The sequence below is a fragment of the Meleagris gallopavo genome, chromosome 1 (genome assembly GCF_000146605.3).
Source record: "Meleagris gallopavo isolate NT-WF06-2002-E0010 breed Aviagen turkey brand Nicholas breeding stock chromosome 1, Turkey_5.1, whole genome shotgun sequence".
NCBI lineage: Eukaryota > Metazoa > Chordata > Aves > Galliformes > Phasianidae > Meleagris > Meleagris gallopavo.
Window position 1 is genome coordinate 73,886,346 of NC_015011.2, and position 24,140 is coordinate 73,910,485.

General features: G+C 38.9%; 1 protein-coding gene across 5 annotated transcripts in view; it reads right to left on the reverse strand.

Moving 5' to 3' along the window:
- Window positions 1-24,140, reverse strand: part of TSPAN9 (tetraspanin 9) — a 162,176-nt gene that overhangs the window by 34,870 nt on the left and 103,166 nt on the right. The gene's annotated exons all lie outside the window — the stretch shown is intronic.

Consider the following 24,140-nt stretch of genomic DNA (forward strand, 5'->3'; position numbering starts at 1 on the left):
GAGGGGAGATTTAGATTGGATGTAAGGCAGAAGTTTTTTACAGTATGAGCGGAAAGGCATTGAAACAGGTTGCCTAGATACGGTGGTGGATGCCTCATCCATGGAGACATTCAAGATCAGGCTGGACCAGGCTCTGAGCAACCTGATATAGCTGCAGATGCCCTTGTTCATTGCAGGGGAGTTGGAATAGATGACCTTCAAGGGTCTCTCGCATCTTAACCGATTCCATGAGTCTGTTATATTTTCGAAAGTTATAACCATTATTAGTAACTTTCTTTGTAGCCCTTGTAGCTAGGAACATTCAGGTCTGAATGAAGTGACAACATAAGAACCTAAAATATCTAAAGAAACATATGAATAAGTCCTTTTTTTCTTTCCTAGTTAATAAAGAAAAGGCGACACAAAAATATCAAAAGAACTGAAAAGCAAGAAAGAAAAGGGTCACTGAGACTGTATTGTCTGCTCTTCTGGAGAAGGGGAGGGATCCTCAGAAAAACTATATTAAGTATTATATTTCATTGTACTTCAGTAGTAAAAATGAGCCATGCTTTCTCAAAAAAGTATTCAAATTATATTTATTGCCTCATGTTCTACTAAGATCCTTCTTAATTGGTGTTATTTTAAAATATACATAAAAGACTATTTTGTAACTACAAGAAGACATCACAAGTCAAGTGTATGATATCCATGAAACACTGCTTCATAGGTGGTAGAATTCTACCCCAAATATCAACTTTTTCCTAGTTGATAGAATAGCAGAGTTGATATAGAATAGCAGTATTCTAATATGAGAATACATTAGTCATTAGCAAATTCTTCCTGTGTTAGATTCTATGCCAATGAAGCTGTACTACTGCTACTTGTAAGAAGGTAATAGAAACAGGTTTAATCTAGGTAGCTCCTAAGAACAATTGCTAGTGCTAAGAAACCAAGAGCCTTAACCTTATTAATACTACCAACACAAGACTTAATATTATAAATGACTAAAATACAGTAAAATTATCCCATAGAAGGTGTGCAGTTCCAGGTAGGATCAGAAACTACCATGACATGAAGCAATGCCATACATATATAGCAATATGAAGGCAAGGGGTAAAGTGTCAATCGTATTTCTAATTCCAAGGTCAGTACCAAAACTGCTAGGATGCTATGCAGAACTGCCACACAAGATCAAAAGTCCTCATCATTCCAGCAGCTTGCCTTTGACAAGTGGATGAAACTAGATGCATTCAAAGGGAGCCCAAAAAAGCTAAACATCCCTATGAAAGTTCTGTCAAGAGACTGCTTAGAGACAAAGATTAGTTTATGTCACATAGCAACTGAAACTTTCTTTTCACTGATATTTGATCAGTGCATATGCCTTATCAAACAGAAGCTCAAATTGTTTTTGAATCCCTGGTGTTGATATCGTCTTACAACAGTGAATTTCACAGCAAAAGTATGCACCACAAGAGCAACATTTTGAAAACTTTTAGAGCTGCAAGTGCTTTGCATATTTACTTGCCACATGCTGTGAAATAAGATGAAGAGATTGGCTTGTCTCTAAACTTTCATTTTTTGCACTCTGTTACAGTGTTATTAATTCAAATCATTTCACTTAATTACTTAACTAATCCCCGAGAAAAACAGTACCAGTCTTCTTAGGCTCTTCATACTTGCTGCAGCTCTTTGAAGCAAAGAGCAAAGCAGACTTTCTCTTCAGTGCCAAAAGTATTTCCAAAATGAAGAAGTATCACTCCTTTGTCTAGGAAATACAGTTTTTATCCCGTCAGTCCCAATACAGATAAAGCTCAAGCATTAAGACAGCACAGCACCAAGATGAACACATCACATCACTGTAACACATTCTCAGACCAACATGTGCAATTACAACTGTAAAGGCACTTGCTTCTCTGCAATTTACTACTCCAAAAGAGTCAAAGATAACACTTTTGTTTTAAGCATACATAAGTGATCACTGCCAATTTTTAAAGGCCAGCAGCTTACAAAACAAAACTGAAAGGCCAGTCATTAGGCTAATCCATGTAAAAATGGTATCACAGACAGTACTCTCCTCTTTTCCTGCAAAAAAGCTGCTTGGCTTCATCTGCTGACATACTCTACTGCTGATTCTCACTGAAACTACAGAGAACTTTTTCAAATAATTAGATAGTTTTTTACAAAGGTCATGTGATCACCTCACTGCTGTAACTATATATCAAAGAAGGCAGCCGCTAGCCTGAGAGCACAGTACAGCATCTATTTTCACTTGGTAGAATTCTGTTCTATATTAAGTGGATGACATAAACTAGAGCAAAGAACCATGGAAGCTGAGTCTCCCTCTCTCCCCGCTGCCTTTCCCTCTCCTGCCTCCCAACTTGTTCCCTGCTTCCACTGCACAGCACCCTGAGGTAAAATGTAAGCAGAAGCTATGCTTGTGAACAGCTATGTGGAATAAGCATGTTCTCTCATGTCTTTTTTTGTCTTTTTCTCCAATAAGGAGAGGTTACTCAATTAATAACTGAAACTAAATGTGCATAAATTAAATTCCCTGAAACCATGGAGAGGCTAAAGTAAGAAATAAGCCTCTGAAGCAATACATACTTCCCATACTCAAGAAAACTAACCACTGTAAGAATTCTAACTGTCTGAGCTACAAACTTTTAAAAAGACTAAAACAAATATCCTTCTCAATCCTAAACTGGCATAAAACAGAGAAGAATAAAAAATCTGAGAAATTATAGTAAAAAAAAGGACAATGCAAAGCTCTCCAAGGGAGCAGTGTACATTCATTCAACCTCAAATGACAAGTATGTTATTTTTTCTAAGAAAAATGTTTTGCTTTCTTGATTATATAGTTAATTTTAAATTAGTTTAAAAAGTTTAAAATTAGAATACTGCCAAGAAGCTTAGACTTAACATTCAAATTAGTAATGAAACTGACAGATTGAAGAAAAAAACAGAAATGTATTGAAATGTATTCAATACATAGAAATACATAGAAATGTATTCAATAAAACAAAAGGGAAGTGATTCACAGTCATGATTCTTTTTCATTTTCCAAAATTGGGGTTAACTAGCTTGGCAGCTATTCCACATGGACAGATTGGTCAGATTAGGCGCCACAATGAATACTGACTCTGGATGTCAAGATGATAACCTCTCCCAAATGGAAAGTGGCACACAGCACAGCAATCTCAGCTGATGACATACACATTGAGAGTTTATTACTTACTTTAACAAAAACAAAACCATTAGAGAAGATTGTTTGCTTAAGGCAAATGCATGGCTAGTGTTTTTTCACTTTCTCTTCATTCACCAAAAGGTAGACAACTGCTGGTTTTAATGTACTATTCACTAACTAACATAAATTGGAGTTGCAGGCCGGCAGCTTTGCTTCCCAAATGCTGTGCCTGGAAACATCAGCCGATCCTTTTGACCTTAAAAATTCCTAGAAAGGAAATCAATGGCAGCAGCACAGATAAATCTGCACTTAGTTACTGTAGGTGTTTATATTGCTTTTTCTCTGACCTTCCTCAGCTACTTCTAAATTAGTCATACTTACACTCTAGTTCTGATGTTTTAACTTTCTTAACAAAATGTGAGAAAAGCTGTGGCATTAAAAACTCATTTTTAAAAATTTCTATTTCCTAAGGCAACTCTTGTTCCTTAAATTAAGCTAACTGTATGTTAGTGATAAGTAATGCCAGTTAATGTAGGTTTACAATAAGAGATCAAATTTAGAAAGGATAGATAACATGCACAGCTGACAGGTCTATTCAGAACTTGGAAGTCTTACTAAAAAGTGAAAAAGAAAATCTCATTTATCCATTAGCCAATTAAACAGAATTAGCAAGCTAGTCTGATCTGGGGCAGAAAAATTAAATTTAAGACACACATTCTATTATAGAAGTGATAAAAATGGCGACAGTAGCAATTTCAATCACAGAACTGATAAACAGTATGTGTTGAAAAACTCCAGAGAGAGGTATCACATTTGGTAATCTGAGGGCAAGGAATTCCATCATTCCATAAAACAGAGAGAGGAACTGAAGATAATTAGTTAAAAATTAAGCCTGAATGCTGAGAATGCTTCAAAGAGGAGTTGGGAGGACAGGACAGGGAGTACAAAGCAGATTTCAACCTTTTGTCTTTCCCTTCCCAAAGTCCATTATGATGGACAGCACTGACATTTTACCAGACTTGTGGCTGCACTGTGGAAAGCTACAGGCTGACTGAAATTTCAGCTCCTTTTCTTTATCACCTTTTGGAACAAGACCACCTGCATGACTGCTCCACGTAATGGTCACAGTTGGGACATGGCAGGAAGAGCTGGAAAACACCCTACTGAAGCACTTCTTCATCTGAAGCTTCCTGTTTGGTTTATAATGCCACCTAACAACCAGAGTCCACACTGCATCCCATGCCCACAGTTCATCCCCAAGTAGCACATACACAAGCTAAGAAAGTGCATGAGTCTCCTGAAGACCTTTTTTCTTACAGGAAGTAAGACAAATACAGAAATCTCCATCCCCCTGAATAAGAAATCAAGCAAGGAGGTAGAAAACCAGCATGGCTGAGCAAGGATTTTCAGGTCAAACAAAGGGAAAAGAAAGAAAAATATAAGCAGTGGAAGCAAGGATTTGTGGCGTGGGAAGAATATAAGGATGTTGTCTAGATGTGCGGAGATGGGATCAGAAAAGCCAAAGGTGAATACTGAACTGTATTCAGAAAGGAATGTGAAAAGTAACAAGAAAGGATTCTTCAGGTACACTGGTTAGTAGAGATACTCTACTACTTCCCTTCTGATAAAGGGAAAAACGGCTTCATCAGACACAGAGAAGGCTGAGGTGCTCAGTGAGTTCTTTGCCTCGGTATTCATTGGCAATGAGTTTTCCCACATGTACCACATTCTCAATCACTATGCAACGGTCAGGGGAACAAAATTCCCCCTGCTGTAAAATAAGAGAAAGTCCAAGACCATCTCATGAGACTGAATGTGTACAGGCCTATGGGGATGAATGACATACATCCCAGGGTCCTGAAGAAAAAAACTGATGTGGTCATCATTTTGGCAACCACATCAATTCTGAAAAGTCATGGCTGTCCTGAGAAGTCCCTGGTGACTAGATGAAGGGAAACATCAACCGAATTTTTAAGAAAGAGAGAAAAGAAGATGCAAGGAAATACAGGCCAATGAGCTTCAACACTCTGCCTGGGAAGATCATGGGCAGATGCTCCTGGAAGCTATGTTCAGGCACATGCAAGATGAGGAGGTAATCCAAGAAAGTCAGCACAGCTTCACCAAGGACAAATCATACCTCACCAATCTGATGATCTTCTACAATGGAGTGACAAAGAAAAAGCAACTAATGTCATCTACCTGGACTTGTGCAAGGTTTTTGACAAGGTCTCATACCACATTCTTCTCTCTAAGATGGAGAGTTTGGATATTAAGGGCAGACTGTTCAACAAATAAATAATTGGTTGCATGGTCACAGTCAGTGGACTGTGGTCAATAGTTCTATGTCCAGGTGGAGGCTGGTGATGAGTGATGTCCCCCAGGGGTCCATCTTTGGACCACTACTCTTCAACATTTTTATTAATGACCCAGACAGTGGGACTGAGTCTACCCTCAGCAAGAGTGTTGATGACAGTAAGCTGAGTGGCGCAGCTGACACAAAAGAAGGAAGGGATGCCAGCCAGAGGGACCTGGACAGGCTTGAGAATTGGGTCCACATGAACTTAATGAGGTTCAAGAAGGCCAAATGCAAGGCCCCTTTACTGCTATCTGTTGTATGGCATTAAAACGTAATGGAATATTGGTGGCAAGGTTCAAACTCCATATCCATTAACCTCTGTTGTAGCAGCCCAGCATAATAAAACAGGAGGCATTACTTTTGGAGTAGCCCTCATATGCAATACAGTTAATGTATATAAGCAACAGAACTTACTGGTATATATGCTTTTTTTTATTAAAACATAAAAAAGAGTGAGCAACAATAACATAAAACTAGCGAGATATTTGATGCTGTTTTTGTGAAACTAATGCATCAATGTCTAGTTCAAAGAAAGTGCTCGAAATTCTTAGTAAGTTCTTGAGATGTTAATCAAAGATTTTTTTTCCTATTCCTGTCCTTCACTCTTGAAAATAGTGGTTCACAAATGTACAGACTGCTAAAAAGCAACTACACAAATAAGATATTATTATGAAGACAGGTCTTTTAGAAGTTTGGTAAAGGGGCATGATCAAATTTTTGATTTGAATATTTATCTGATTGTAACCTTATGTATTCCATTTGAAAATTTGCAGAGAGCAGTCCTACTGAGAAGGACATGGGAGTTCTAGTGGATGAAAAACTGAACATGAGCCAGCAGCGTGCTGCTTCTCCTCTTCCGTGTGTGAGAACTGTTGACAGCTCTTATTTCTGTGTACTAGGCAATAACCTTATGAAAAGTCAGGCAATTTCATTCTGTTATGTAGACCAGTTGATTACTATGAGGAGAAAGAGGAATGAAGTAGAAGTAATATCCTTGCAGTTGAATGCCAAAGACGAGTATGAAGCAGAAGAAACAGAGTAGTAGGAATACTACAGGAGAGAAACAGAAGTTTTATATGATTTGAAAGAAAAGAGGAAGGAAAAATATATGAAGAGAATCGGGAAGAGACTGAGAACATAGAATAAGCACACATTCCCCTTTCGCTTTGTTTCATGGGTGTTGGTTCTCCAAGAAAAAATACAGATATCAGACTTTTGGCTTGTATTTTATGTGTCTTTGCATTACATTTTCTACCTGGAAACATCAAAGAGCACATCAATTTTAAGCTTCAAAATCTCAAATCTGTTTGTGAATGTTTCTCAGATGCAGCTCTTTGCAGTCTATCCACTAACACAGAGTGGAACTCACCTACCCCTCCTGCTTTGCCTGTCCTTACTTGTATCCTTCAATCACAGTATTTCAGTTGTGTGAATCGTCCCACCAGATATGACTTATACTATAGCTTTCTAATTGCATCACGGATTTCACCTCCTCTGCTTATTTCCCATGCTGCATGTGTTAGTATAGAGGCTCTTCAGCTGGGCTATCAGCCACATTAATTTCCTGGAGGAGCCCTCTCAAAATCCTCTGGGACAAATCCAAGATTTTCCCCCGCTGCTTACCACGGCAGCAGTGTTTCCTGGCTCTTCTCTGTAATTCAGTGGTGCATCCCCCTTCCCCATCAAATCTAGTTAAAAGTTCTGGTGATGAGCCCAGCCAGCTTGCTGCCAAGGATATTCTTGTCCCTCAAGGTCAGCTACATCCCATCCAACATCAACATTCCTGGTCTACTGAAAGTGCATCCTAGATCATAGGTTAGACCTCTAAGACCGTCCATTCCAACTGCTCACCTCTCACCAGTATTTCCATATATTTGTCTCCAAAACCTCCAAGGTTGGACTCCACAACCTCCCTGGACAGCCCATTCCAGTACCTGAGCACTCTTCAGAGAAGAGGTTTATCCTAATATCCAGCCTGAATCTCCCATGGCACAACTTGAAGCCATTCCCTCTGTCCTATCACTGACCCTCACATTGCCACAACGTCCTTTCAAGTAGTTGTAAGAGAGTGATAAGGTCTCTATTGGGCCTCATACTCTCCAGACTGAACAATCCTAGTTCACTCATCTGCTCCTCATAAGGCTTGTGCTCTAGACCCCCCACCAGCTTCATTGTCCTTTGAACATACTCCAGGGCCTCAATGTCCTTCTTGTACTGAACAGCCCAAAAATGAACACTGTACTCAAGATATGGCCTCACCAGGGCTGAGTAAAGAGAGACGATCACTTCCCAGCTCCTGCAGGCAACATTATTTCTGGTACCAGCCAGGATACCATTGGTGTTCTTGGCCACCTAGACACACTCTCATTCAGCTGAGTGTTGACAAATATTCCAGGGTCTGTTTCCTCCACACAGTCTTCCAGCCTTTCTGACCCAAGCCAGTAACATTGGATGAGATTACTGTTATCAAAGTGCAGAACATGGCATTTAATCTTCACAGAATCACAGAATGGCTTGGGTTGGAAGAGACCTCAATGATCATCAAGCTCCAACCTGTTACTAGAAGGGCTGCCAACCTCTGTATCTAATACTAGACCAAGCTGCCCAGAGCCCCATCCAATCTGGCCTTGAACACCTCCAGGGACAGAGCATCCAAAACCTCTCTGGGCAGTCTGGTCCAGCACCTCACCACTCTCTCTGTAAAGAAATTCCCCCCGAAATCCAACCTAAACCTTCTCTCCTTCAACTTAAAACCATTTTCCCTTGTCCTGCCATTATCTACCCTCGTAAAGAGTTGATCCCCTCCTGTTCATAGGCTCCCTTTAGGTTCTGGAAGGCTGCAATGTGGTCACCCTGCAACCTTCTCTTCTGCAGGCTGAACAAGCCCAACTCCCTCATCCTGTCTTCGTAGGGGAGATGCTCCAGCCCTCTGCTCATCTTTGTGGCCCTCTTCTAGACCCCCTTTAACAGCTCCCTCTCTTTCTTGTACTGGAGGCCCCAGATCTGGACACAGTACTCCAGATGGGGCCTTCCGAGGGCAGAGTAGAAGTCTTGCTGAGCTTCAGTCCATTGGCCTCAGTCCAGTGATCCAGCCCATCCAGATCCCTCTGTAGGGCCTTCCTACCCTCAAGCAGATCCCTCCGAAGATTCCCCTGAACTTGGTGTCATCTGCAAATTTACTGAGGGTGCACTCAATGCCATCATCATAAAGATATTAAACAGGGCAGGATCCAATACTAACCCATGGGGAACACCACTCGTCACCAGTCACCAGCTGGATTTCGTGGTCATCATTCACCACCACTCTCTAGGCCTGGCTATCCAGCCAGTTCTTTATACAACAAAGGGTGTACCCGTCCAAGCCATGAAGCTGCCAGCTTCTCCAGAAGAATACTGTGGGACACAGTTTCAGAGGCTTTGCTGAAGTTTAGGTAGGCTATGTCAACAGCCTTTCCCTCATCCTCCTGGTGAGTCACTCAATTGCAGAAGGAGATCATGTTGGTCAAGCTGGACCTGCCTTTCATGAACCCATGCTGGCTGGGCCTGATCCCCCAGTTGTCTCGCACATGCCATGTGATGTCATTCAAGATGTTCTGCTCCATAACCTTTCCTGGCACCAAGGTCAGGCTGATGGGCCTGCAGATCCCCAGATCCTCCTTACAACCACTCTTGTAGATGGGAGTCATGCTGGCAATCCTCCAATCCTCTAGGAACTCTCTGGCTGAGCAGGTATCATGGTTTTATGATTTTTGCTATCAGTATTCCACATTATCTAGTGTACTGGGAGTCAGAGAGTTAATGCTCCAGTTCCATGGACTGTCGATATTTTCAAGTACCTGGTTCTCAGAAGAGGAGAACTACAAACCCCAGAGGACCTTGCATGGTTCTGTTTCCATTTCCTGTTCAGAGGGAAAGATAAAACTATTTGCAGATCACAAGACTGTTCTCTCTCTTTTCCCTTTCTGCTCGTCTTGGCAGACATCTCACCTTCAGCATTAGAGTAAGGCCTTCAGTTTTTGGACACTCTCTCATTTTATTTCATTTATTAGCCTGAATTCCAATAATATTGCATTATACTGTGTTATTTTTGCATTCCGATATCTTATTTAGTAAATTAACTTTCCTCCTCAGATTGTTGCCTCTGTTTTGTTTTAGAGCCCACCTCCCTATCCTTTCCCGTTTCTCTTTTTTCCCTTTCCTGTGGCATGGGTCTGTTGGACTCCCTGCCTCATTAGTCACAGAACTGGGCTGAACCAGCCCCTAAACCATTGACACCAGGAATGCTGATAGATGATGGAAAGCAGCTAGGCAATCACGTCTGCCACTTTTTCAGCACCCAGAGCTGGATCTCATCTGGCCCCATGGACTTGTGGCAGTCCAGGTGGAGTAGTAGGTCACTGTTTCTGCCTGCATTGTGGGGGGTTTATTCTGCTCCCCATCCCAGACTGAGATGCCAGAAGGCAATGAGAACCTCAGCCTTTTCCTTCTCCTAAGTGGTTATGTTCCCCTCCACATCCAGTAAAGGATGAAGATTCTCCTTAGCCCTCCTCTTACAACAAGATCATGGAGGCCAAAGCCTTGGCTACTGCTAGATTCATTGATTTGACAGTTTAAACATGCTGACTACTTTCATTTCAGCCACTGGTTCTCTTTTGATTTGACAATCAAGGAAAGGAGGAGAGATTGCTGGTTGTGACTGAGGTGAGCTACAAAATACTGATATCTCTCAGCTCTACTACAAGACTACAGACTCCTTCGCCTTTTTGTCATGTTTTTCTCTTTCAGTTGCTGAGCTCTGTGTTTTTTCAGTGAACCTGAAACCATAGAATGGCTTAGGTTGGAAGGGACCTTAAAGATGAGTTTCAAAACCTCTGCTGTGGTCAGGGTTGCCACCCAATAGATCACGTTGCCCAGGGTCCTATCCAACCTGGCCTTCCTACAGAAATGGGGCCTCCAGAATTTCTCTGGGCAACTTGTTCCAGTGCCAATAGATAGTCTGTGCAATAGCATTGATGGTTATGTTCACCCCTCACTCCTGAGCCCATTTCTATATTTAATCTCTTCCTTGATGGCCTGAGGTGTCAGAGGCTCAAAAATCTTTAAATGATTTACTGTTACCTTGCAAATCCTGATCTTCCTGAGTCACTCCACTTCTAGCAGTTTGATCTCTCTGCTGGTTGTTCTGATGTTCTTCGGCGGCTGCCTTTGACTTAAGTTTGTATTCAAGTGCCAGCATGTGCAGCAAGAAATATCTTCTCATGAATATGGCTCACACATTTGCAGGGGACGAAACTATGAGAGTTGCTCTGAAAGTAATGTCTCCTATTTTACTATGTTGGCCCATGACATCAGAGGCAGATGTTGGTTGTACGGCAGTAAAGACTGAAGTTTCCCACCAATGTTCAGTTACTTTTCATTGTCATGCGACAAATGGCAGCAGAGGGCAGTCTGAAAAGATGGCATCTGACATGGAAGTGCATACAAAGCAAAGGTGTGGAATCGAATTCTCCCATAGGTAGAAATTGCTGCTTCCCTTGAGGATAGAGAGGTTCTATAGACAGATCTTGATAGATCAGAGTGCTGGGCAGTCATCAACTATATGACATTTAACAAGAGCAAAAGTCAGAATCTGAAACAGGACAGACGTACAGAGATGGCAGACAAGTGGACTGAATGCAGTCCTAAGAGAGAGATCTAGCGGTTTTGGTTGATGGCTCTGGTGGCCAAGTAGGCCAACTGCATACATCCTGTGATGCATCAGGCACAGCATTGCTAGCAGGTTGAAGGAAGTGAATGTTCTTGCTCCTCTGTGCATTAATGTGACCTCACCTTGAGCACTGTGTGCAGTTTGGGGCATATTTTAAAGTTATAAAAATACTGGAGTGTGTCCAAAGGAGGGAAACAAGGACAGTGAAAGAACTATAGGGTAAGACTTACAAGGGGTGGCTGAGGTCACTTGGTTTGTTCAGATTTGAGAAGACTGAGGGGTGACCTCATCTCAGTCTACAACTTTCTCACGACAGAGAATGGAGAGGGAGATGCTGATCTTTTCTCTCTGGGGATAGTGTATGCACAATACTCACAGACTTGTGGTTTACCTCTTAGGTTGCCCTGCACGGAGTCAGGAACTATAGTTGATGATACTCATAGTTCCTTTCCAAATCAAGATATTCTATGATTTTATAGTTCTAACAAGCACATACAACATATCAAGAGAATGTCACAGTTAACAGAATAAGAGCAATATTGACAGGGCTGATCTGAGATGCAAAACCTGCTTTCTTGTAAACTTTAAAAACCAACTTAATAAGTTCCATGCCTAGAAAGCCAAAGTGCCAATGGGCTTAGAAAGACAGATTTAGATTTTTTTTAAATAACTCTATTCTTTAAATTTTACAGTCCTGTTTGACTGGTAAATGTCACCAGAGAATGCAATTTAATATAGGCATAACTGTCACAAGACATGCTAGATTGCTCCATGGACTGTCATCTATAAATAACTGACACGACCTTGCAAAATTAAGGCTGCAAGTAGAAGTCTCAGCTATGCAACTAATAGCTTGTTGCAGTGAGCTTTCAGTCTATATCGCACACAAGCTTTCTTCACAGCAGTAATTTTTCTTCTCCCAAAATCCTAAAACATCCAATGTTTTGATGTTGTATTCACAATAATCTCCAATGTTAAAAATGGTTGTAATTTTAGAACATTGTGCAATTCCACTGAACTTTTAATTTTAAACTACAGACTTCTTTGTATAGAGCATATAGTTCATATAATTGAGGAGCAAAACCAATACGAATCTACCATTCAGGAGCTTTTTCAAAATTCTTGTCTTGAATTACCAATTTTCATTAACTTAAAATTTCGAGAGTTTGACCCCTACAATTCTGTGATTCTGCAAAACTCCAAGATGGGCGCGTATGCCAGATCTATCTAATTCCTTACAATCAATGGAAAAGATTTAGATTTAAATAAGTATAGGGATAAGGCATGTTCAAATGAAACAAAAAGCTTGTATGCCTGAAATCACTAGGAATAAATTTACTGATCACATTCAAAATCCCCCACCACAAACAGCCTCCAGGAATGACACTATTAAGCAAAAATATTTATAGCTTGGTTTTGATGGTCTTTTTACCTTTTTGGGAATATAAAATACAGGTTTCATGTCTTGCTGTGTTCCTAGCATGAAGAAACTATCAGGAAGCTGACTGATAATAACTTCATGATTGAAAATTATCTAAATCTAAATCATAACCCTGCAAACCCAAAATTAAATGGTTTATGATAGTTGTCACTACTTGTGTGTCACGCACCAGAGAGTGTCATGCCATGCTACAACATCAACTGAGAACGAGGATCTTTTTTGTCTAAGCTGTTGTCTAGATAAGTGCTTACATGTTTCCATGACAACCCTTGTACACATTACTTATTCCTCTTATTGATACCTGGCAGGAGATCACACGTGAAACTCCACTGGCAACACTCCTTTAGTCTTTCCTATCAAAAATATGACACAAGAAACATACTCTCAAGGACTTAGTCTACCTTAAGCCTTGCCAGTTGCCTTACATTACAGTTTAGAAGTAATCTCCATTCACTCAGCACCTTCCCCTGCCTCTATGGATTTGTTAATTATCACTACTTATTATTCTTCTCCACCTGCAGAAGATCCATAAGTATCTTAAGAAAAAAGGAGACAGAATGTTCTCACTGCTTGTACCTGGCTTTCTCAAACATGCAAACTATGCAATCAAAAAGCCCTCTGACAAAAAATACTTTTGTTAAAAATATAAAATCACTTTATCAATTCACTGTTGAGAATTATAAAAATCAAACTGTACTTACTTTTGCTCATTACAGAAGAGTATACATTCTCCATTATACTAAGAAATTTGCCGTTAGTAACCAATCCACCAGTCCTGAGAACAGTTTGAGAATATGTGGGTATACCAAATATAACTGACCATACTTGCCCATTTCAAAAATGTTCAAAAGTTTCAAAGTTTCAAAAATGGCTAGAAGTAGAAATATGGAGCTAAACAGCAAAGTTATCACTTTCAAAGTGACCCCAAAGAATACAAAACACAACCTTGTAAGAAGTCTCACCATGACTGAATGTTTTACACTTTTAAGCAAATTAGGCAGCAGATACCTGGGGACAGGGATCTGAAAAAAAACAGGTTAAGCAGCATTTCCACTCAAAACAAAATGATGTTGCAAGATGGTTAATCAGACAGTTATCTGAGGTTTTCCATCACTCCTTCCACAGTAACAATCTAACAAGCTATACTGTAAAATATGTTCTAATTAGTTTGCTAAAAGTTGTAATTTAGCTGTAATTGTTTGTTTGTCCCAAGAATTGCTAACATCTTTAAATTACAGGTGTAATGCAATTACTCTTCACTAATTTTAAAAGCAGTCTGAGCTCAGTAACATCTCCAATTTGTAAGCAAAACAGCAGCACTATAAATCAAACAGATAAAAGTCACTATTTGGGCCAAACATGAGCAAATTAGCAGTGAATAAATATAAAGATCTTTGGATTTCTGTATGTTACAACTATGGACTTAAGTATTCATTACGTTTCATGTCACTCACATCGGAGGATAGGATGACTGCTGAATTGTGGTAATTTTATCATCTTGTTACTCACTATTAGTAAATATCCACAGATCTTAAGATGACATTCATGTTCCTCCTTCTGAAGTAAAGACATAGGAAAGCCACTTTCTTGGTGTTACAGAGTTTTCACATAGGGCCTTACAGTGGAAATGGCACTAAAATCTCCCACCACTGTACCACTGAAGTATGACATAAGGGCAGGATGTTGGATGAGCACATGATAATTACTTGATAGCAGATTTGGTAAAATTAATCTCTCTGTATAGTGTAACAAAATACAACAGAATACATCTATAGTGCACTGCCAAGCTAATAAAACTCAAGAAACATATTGTATTTAGCAGTTACTAGCTCAGGAGGTTTTAAATGTTTTTATGGTTAACAATGTTATGCTTACAGTAACATACATCTGAGAAACAGAGAAAGAAATTAAAAAAAACAAAACAAAACTCAACATAGGTTAATCCATATTAGAGTCATCCAAACTAGAGTGAGCATGTAAAGCATACAATGATCTGCTTATAAATAATATAAAGAATAAAAATAATATAAGAATAAATATAAGAATATATAAATATAAATAAAAATAAGAATATATAAATAATATAAGAATGAAACTTATTCTTGTCAGCTTCCAGAATGATATAATCATAGAATCGTTTGAGTTAGAAATGAACTTAAAGATCACTTTAGTTCCAGCTCCCCTACAATATGCAGAAACACCTTCCAGTAGATCAGGCACGTCCAACCAGGGGCCCATAGGGCCATATGTGGCCCCACACAATTCACAATGCATAACGCACCCATTGCTCCGCAACAGCCAAACCATCAGCATGCTATTAATGCTGTGTTGACTAAAAGCAGGACATGGGGAGGGCAGTGCTGTGCAATGCTGACTCAAGTGATGGCAAATAATTGAATGCATTTTGATACATTGGCTAAACACAGGGCTCTGAACAGTGAAGAATACTTTTTTCCTCTGATAAAGGAATTTGAAAATAGAATCATAGAATCATTAGAATTGGAAAGGACCTTTAAAGGTTACCTAGTCCAACTCCTCTGCAATGAACGGGGACATGCATAGCTAGATGAGGTTGCTAAGAGCCCCATCCAGCCTGACACTGAATGTCTCCATGGATGGGGCATCCACCCCATCTCTAGGTAACCTGTGCCATGGCTTCATCACCCTCACCTTTACAATACTTTTTCCTTGTATCCAATCTACATGTTCTCTCTTTAAGTTTGAAACCATTTCCCCTTATCCTATCACAACAGGCCTTGCAAAAGTGTCTGACCCCTTCCTTCTTACAGCCCACTTTAGATACTGGAAGGCTGCTCTCAGGTCTACCTGGAGCATTCTCTTTGCCCAGTTGACCAGCCCCTTACTGTTTTTGCAGGGAGATGTTCCATCCCTAGGATCATTTTTGCGGCCCTCCTCAGGGTGCACTGCAACAGGTTCACAGCTCTCTTATACAGAGAACTCAACCTCTCGACACAGTATTCCAGGTGTGGCCTTGCCAGCGCAGAGTAGAGCGGCAGGATCACCTCCTTCGACTTGCTGGCCACACTATTTTTAAAGCAGCCCATGATACAGTTGGTTGTCCTGGCTGTGAGGGTACACTCCTGGCTCATGTCCACCTTGTTACCCACCAGCACTCCTCAAGCCCTTTCTGGCAGGGCTGTGCTCAACTCTTTCATCCACAGCTTGTACTGGTAGAAAGGGTTGCCTCAATCCAGGTGAAAGATCTTGCACTTGGATTTGTTGAATCTCATGAGGTTTATCTAGGCCCACTGCCCAAGCCAGTCTAGGTCTCTCTGGATGGTATCCCATCCCCTAGGGATGTCAACTGCACCCTACATCTTGAGGTTTCAAGACTGCAAAAAAAAAAATCAATTTACATTTGGAAGACCATTTTCAGTTGATATAAATACACAACCCGCAAACTTTCAAATGGAATGTACAGAGCTGCAATCATATATTCAACTATAAAATCTGATCATGTCTCATTACTGGACTTTCAAAATCCTTGTAGCAAAGAAAAATATCATTTGCTTCACAATCACACTGTATTTCATTAATGATATTGATATTTTGCTAGGACTGCTCCAAAAGTAATGCTTCTTGTTCTGCTGCCCCATAACATCAAAGATCTTGCCTTTGAAAGTTGTCAGAGGTCCCAGAATTGCAAGAGTCAAGACTCATCATCTCCAAAAATGTGTTTCTTATGACTATCATTTAAATACCAGACTAAGAAGTTGCTGGTGATGCATTCTAACCAGGTAATGACTGAATTTTGAATGAATAACTTAATTTTCTGATTATATCCTCAGTGTAGAAGTAGTTGTTAATGTTAACACAGGGAAATTAAACAACTCTTAAAATAAAAGCAACAGAGTTCCTTCTACCACTCAGTATAGGATGTTGTTTACATTTTTTTAGTAAGGAATTGCTTCTGGAAGAAGCAATGTCACTGCAGCTCAACAGTCACAAAATGACATTTTCTTGTAAAAAGTATCTCCCATCTTTCCACACACTTACCTGCAACATTTTCTTGCCAAATGCACAATCTCACTGCTTCAGCTATAAAAACTTATTTGCCAGGCTTGAAATATGTGTCGTTCACCTAAGCATTCACTGACATCTTTATCTCCCAAATCCTGTTTGCATCCATCTTTGTGTGCCTAACTACATAGGATCAATTCTGGGATCAAATCAACATTTAAAATTGAAGACAGACCTAGTCCTCTTTTAAAGATTTTTATAAAAATGGAGACCAACTGCTTACAAGTAGATTCACTGTCATCAACCAAGATTTGGAGTGAGTACAGAAAACCTAAAACACGCCAGTGAGCTTGCTACTTATCCTTAATTTCAATTTTTAGCTGGGTGTCAATTATTACATTCAATCAAATTTCTTAACAATAAGTCTTAATGGGGCAAGGGCCCCTTTGCATTTCTTTGTAGTGATAATGGGGGACTTGCTGGGGCCTACTAACTTTTACTAAAGTAATAAAATTGCCAGAGATAATTATGTCTGTAGAATTACTGAATCCAAAAATCTCTAATAGGAAGAAAATAATCAATCATCTAGAGGTCTTAGGGGAATTAAAGGTCAGTTGAGACCTTTATTCATACCTCCGGAGCTGTTTCATAAATCACTGTCTAACTTTATAATCCAGCTCACCACCTGTAAAATATATGGAGAAGTATTTCCTGTTTCTGCCTAACCCATTTCAAATTAAACTCTCAGCTGCTAGGAGCACCTTTCACTGTTTCTTCATTCAGAATCTCATCAAACAAACCTGCTGGGATATTTCTCAGCAATTTTTCAACTAAATTAAGGAACAGTTAATGACCAAAACAAGCACCACAAATACTATTTAATCTTTCAAGCAAAAAACAACTCAGGGTCTGTCCAGAATACAAATGATATTGTCATGTGTATGTAGCAAGCTCTGATCTCCCAAGGTTTTTCGTAAGTGTATATAATACTAAGCAAACGTAATTCAATAAGGCTGTTTTTCCCTTTTATGCTCTTGAGTTTGAAAGTTTCCTTTGCTAGACCTGCCCACAATACCACCTATAACACAGATAACCTTGAAGCAGCTAGCTAGAAAATACATTTCATCAATGACCAGCCATAAATCTGCACACATAACGCAGCAAAAAGAGTCACCACTGAAATGAATGTCACTTCTGCTAGCAATCTCATAAGTTGGGAGACACTACAGGGCAGCAACAATGAAGGAGTAAGCCTTCCTCTCCCCAAAGCCGCAATTAAGCAAGAAAGTATGCTGGAAGTCATTATTAAAGTGGTGCTTTAATTATGGATTCTAGAAGCAGTTTAAGAGTAAGTTGAAACCAGCAACAAGACTCTTGACAAAATACCAAGGTTCTTTCAACATCTAAGAAAAAAATCCACCTGCTGACCACTCAAAAATCTGAAGTCATGTTAGTCAAATGGTGCATGCTAGCATAGTGCTATCTGATTTATAAAAGCAATAACTCATATAAGTGAAAATGAAACCTCTTAGCTTTCTCTGACAGAGACTGAAAAAGAAAGCAAGTAAGTAATCAAAAGTTATTACAGAAACTTGATCATAGCCTGATTAGGACCTTTGCTTCCCCAACAGTAACTCAAATTTTGAACGTGTAGGGCAGGTATGACATTAGAACCAGTAAGGCTAGAAGCGGACAATACACAGGCAAATACAGGCAGATTTGGGGCAGCAATAAAATCATATGACATTCATTCTGACCAAAAAAAAAGAGGAAAAGAGTACAGGGAAAGAAATGGAGAAAGCTTTTAACCTCCTCATTTCTTTCATATTTCTTTATGATGTACACAGCACAGCTTTAAAGGACAGAAATTGTCTCATTTATGTAATTTCACAAGTGGGAGACCAGATGGGACTAAAATAGTGTTGTTTTCTTCCTTCTATATTAATTCTATGTACTTCCTCTTTGAAAGCTTGTTGAAAAACTCTTCAGAGATCTAGAATCAGGATCTAACTGGTGTTTTCAGAGTTGATTAATAGGCAAACAGAAACCATTCAGATCCAAACAGAATTTTTTTCTCCTTTCCATTGTTTTGGCTCTCCTACCTACACTCCTGTTATAGGTTCTCTTGCTCTGCTGAGAGTTTCCCAAGACACAGATATTGAGATAGACAACATCTATGGAATTGTTATAAACACAGACACAAAAAAGGTGGGACATCACCAAAAAATATCAACCTCAGAAGTACAGGAGGTAAAGTCAACCTTGAAGAATAACAAATCTTTTGCCGCCTTTGGCGTGCCACCTTTTGAGACAGCAAGTACTTAAGCTTTCCGAATGCATGCTCTGCTTCAAAAAGGACAAATCATTTGAAATAAACTGGGGATGGGCACATAGTGACTGCTGAGCTGCACTAACACTTTTCCAGAAGCAAAAACAAAAAAAAAAAAAAGTTTAGCCTCAGAAAAATACTGTGAAGCAGTGTAGCACGTACAACAATGTACAGAACAGTATACTGTACTAGAGAACACAATTTGCTGCAGCTTGAATGCAGGACTGATAAGATCAACTTTTTTGTCAGCTTGTGCCAACTGCACCTTCAGGTTGAAAGGTCTTACACTGACAGCTGCAGGACAGCTTACCAAAAGTACTGAAAGAACTGTTTGGTTTAAATGTACTCAATGGATACGATTATTTTGCTGTACTCAGCACTTGTTAGATCATACTCAGAATGCTATGTCCAGGTTTTGTCCTCCCAGTTAAAGAAAAATATTCAAAACTTGGAGATCATCTAGCAGAACACCATCAAGATCAGTAATGTGCAAAAGCTGCTGCACTGAATTTTTGTGTACATAGAAAAAAAAATGAAAACAAACTGAATGAATTGAGAAATACTGGAATAGATTAGCAAAAGAAATTACGGAATACCTCTTCCTTTAAATACTCAAGGCTCAGGTTGATCAGGCCATGGGTAATACAATTCAACTTCCACTTGCCTTCCACTCAGAAAAAGGCTGGACAAGATGATCTACAGGAATCCCTACCAACCTAGACTTTTTCTGTGATTCCATAATCTAAATGTGTACTGTGATCTAAACATCTGCTAAGTACTACTTATGCAGTAACCTTATTTTTACATTAATTTTTTTCTGATTCAAATATAAAAAAATATTAATTTCTCTGCCTTCTGCAAGTATTAGATATCATGTTGGTTTATTTATTTATCATTTATACTTTTTTATTATCTGGTGTGGAGTCATACAAGAACATAAAGACACACAGACTCTAGCTGTCTCTGTCCAAGTTAATTTGGAAATGAAGTGCAGGGAACACCATTGTAAAAAAAACAAAAGCTCAAGGTATGTGACAGGCAGAATTTTTGAGCTCATGGGCAATGTCAACGCATACACAGCTGAACAGAGGCCACCACAAGCCTATTGGACTTTGGAGTGTGCTACATGTGGACTTGCAAGTCCTTGTCCCAAATAGCTCAGTCTGCTAGTCTGAGCCCTTGGCCCTCTATCAGTGGTGCACCCATTGGAGATACTTAGTTTTGGTGGCTCAGCTTGCCATGTGTATCAAGAGGATAAAAAGCACTGCTCATATTTACAAACTGTCAAATGGATAAATACATTAACTGGTCCTAAAGGACTAAGTCTTATAGAAACAGATGTAATGTCAATTTCCTAAAACAGTGAAAATTGATTTGAAGGCAATCGGAATTGTAAGGAAGAATAATTAAGACAATACAGTTTATTAGTTAAATTTGAAAAAATATCTTCACAACCAAAAGACACTGTAAAAGAAAAGGCCCTCTTTGTGAATATGACGAGCTAGAATAACTGGAATGGGGGCTGAGGGAGTATGCAGGACAGTAAGATTCCTATCCAGCTGATTATTTTGAAACTACTGAGAAATGACATTAAATTAGATGTTTACATTTCTGAATTACAATTCAGGGACAGAACATCTCTTACCTGCTTAAGAACATAACTGATTGGAAGTTTTCAAAGATAATAAAGAAGAAGAGATAAGTCTTGTGAATAACTCAAGCTATCCAGCAGTCACACAGTTGCTAACAAAATATAAGCATTCAGTTTATATGTAAGAAAAGTGTGCGAACAAATTAATCAAGAACCCTAACAGAAGAATATAGCTCTGATTCAGAAGTAATCTTCCTAGTAACTGAAAGTTACAAGCAGAATTACTAGAAATCCATATAAGTCAGGCCATCTAAAAAAAATCAGAGTACATGCTACAGGGTCAGACACAAAAAAATCAATGAATCCTATGTGGTCAGTTGCAGAGATCATTACAAAACTGTTCATTTTATTATACGGATTTTATTTAGTTCTCTGAGCTAGCAAATTAAGCGAACACAAAATATTACGCTGCCAACTCTTTCATTTTTCACCATTTCAGACTCAGTGATTGTACTATATAGTATAGAGAGATGATCATACATGACAGAATTACTCTGGGTAACCAGTTCCACAGTTTATCCTTACACATGCAGAGTAAGCTACTTTGTTAAAGTTAACATGTTTTGCACTGTATGTGCTTTTAAGTAGAAATGTGCTTAAAAGCAACTAATACATCTCTGCTTATAACCAGTAATTAAACCGATGAATCCCTTCAGCTTACAGTCATCTGTTCAAAATCTTCTTTGGAAGCTCATGATTTTCTTGTTTCAGTCCACTTAATTGTACTGAACTTAAATAAATAAATAAATAAATAGACAAATGAAAAAGAGAAACACTTATTTTAGTAAGAAAAAAACAACACCCGTGAGTCACAAATCCTTATAGTGTTTGGAATTAATAGTTCTGTAAGTAACAAGACACACACCAATCTGTGCTGATTTAAAATCCTTGCAACAACTCTCAACACATCATACATTTCCCAATCATGTACGGTTGATTCAAGATGCTGCTCTTAAGAATCAACAGTCATGTAGTCATTTTCTACAATTTCAACCTACAGCAGTTGAAATTGTACCTGAATGCACTTAGGAACTATGGAGAAATCTACAAATAAATAAATAAAACACAGATTCAGTTCCTGATTTCTCATAACTTGTCAGTATAATATTCGAACAAAGACACACAGACACTTACATATGCTTGAAAATACACTGAAGTACTATTTCAGGTGCACTGATTAGAGAAACAGTACAACGGTTTACATTAAGGAGAGTCAGAAAATGAGCAAAAGGAAGGAGTAGCAAATTCAGCCTGCAGTGAGAACCGAGTAGACTTAACAAGAACCCACGGATGCACAATTTCTTCCCCACTAAAACAGAAGTAACAATTTTTTTTGCAAACACTCCTGACTCTGAAAAATCATTTCTCATTTACGGAGCTTAATAACAAACATAGCAAACATAAAGAGTAAAATAAATTGCATGTTAAATATAGTGTGCTTAAGCTTGCATCCCCTCCAAGGCAGAAAAGAGACACTGTCTTACTGTGACACTAAATGTTTACAAGAAGGTTCAGACTGGTTACTAATACTATTGGGATCTGGCTATGACTTCATCCATGGCAACCATAAACATCACCTGGATATATTGTAATCCTCTGAGAAATCTAGCATTATCTGCTCTACCTAAGCAGTGATAAACCTGTTAATCACGGTGCCCAGTTTTGACAGATACCAGAGAAGATGAATGACACATGACTTTCAAAATACAAACTGGCAGCAAGGCCAACAATATTCAATATCCATAGTATACTGGATGACAGGAGTAATTCAGTGAGGTTTGGACACTAATGTGAACTTTTGCTCAGCTCAGGAAAAGCAGCAGGAAAGAAGAATGATCATCAAAGTCCGATTTCCAAACTCTTGGAAGTTCAGGTATCTGCTGAATATATATATTCAGCAAGCCTAAGCAGGAAGATACTGAGCTGAAGGTACCAGACTTAGAGCTAATTTGTTTCAGAAAGTTGTGAAATTACTTTGGGTTCAATGTCCATGGTCATTTCTGTAAACGGACATTAGCATTATTAAGTTTGATGTTACCACCCCAATAAGTTCAGTAAATACATTCAGTAACACACTTCCAGCTGTATTAGATCCCTCTACTTTGTTTGGAAGGTGTCATTTATTTGTTTTTGCAAGATATTTAAAACAGAACCCTGGATACTCATTACAATTCCATCTTTAATTCAAAGCTTCAGTGAGTTGCTGAAAGTTTAGGCAATCTTATTAATGATGTGAGAGGAACACAGGAGCTACAAAGTATACTGTACCAAATTATATGCGACAACTTGGCTGCCTCCTGGAAATGTCCTAATTTTATATACAGTGAAACAAACTGAACTTTACTTTCCAAATTTGGACTGCATCACATTTTTTCTACCCAGGTTCCATTCTGCACCAGCAACATTTAAATAAGACAGACTCTTGGACATTCTGATAATGGAGTTACAAGCTCATCCTACTCTACATGCACAAGGAAGATTATACCTCTTTGGATCAGCATTTGCAGACTTACTTTCAAGGAAGACAGCAGGAAGACATACAAGGAATGTGCTAACAAAGGCCAAGTCAAGAAACTTACTGGTATGATCTAGAGGACTCTATGGGTCTGGAGGAAAGTAAGGAAAATTGCAGCTATTATGCTTATTCATTATTATAATCATAGCCTTATAAAAGTTGATATTATAGTTATTTTTTAAAATTGCAGGAATTAAGACACAGAGGGTTGAACATACTTGCTAAAGGTCAGAGAGACAGTGGATATACAGAATAGAACCTGAGTCATATTCTTAAAGAAATAAGTCTAACTCTGGGAGTTGGAAGACTGGGGACATGTTTTCCAGTTTGAAAGTGTTATTCTATTTCTCACTTTCAATGACTATAAGCTTCTTAATACATAAATGAGGAAACTATGTACAGCAGGCTACTCTATATCAGATGCACAAAACAAACCTGCATTTTAAGTTATGAATCAACTGACCATTCACCCAAAATAACAAGCAGAAGTGGCCCTCCCGACCTACAGCTAGAGGAAGAAACTCCAGGACTGAAGGAAAAAAAAATAATTGAAACAAACAAAAACCCAAACCACCAACTGATTAAAATATGATGTTATTAAAGAGTAATAACTAAGAAAAACACTGTGAAAAGTGATATATCAGATGTCCCCCCTATCGAGTTAATCAGCTTAGACTCACTTCCCTAAAAACAGTTATGGGGCCCCTGCCGCGAGAATAAAAATGTCTAGCTCAGTTCTGAAGTAAGCTTCAGTATTTTAAAATAAACCTAGCCTCAGGCCTCCAATAACATTTAACTGTTATGCTATAATGATATTTATTTTTAATGGAGTTTATTCACAACATATTCGTTAGGACATGATACTGTTTGAACTACATATTACTTTTCCTTATCCTTCAAGACAAATCACTGACATGCAAAACATTTTTTAGCTAACTATAATCCAACATTGATGTGTACATTTGCATAGGCAACCTAAAGAGTGGTATACCACTTG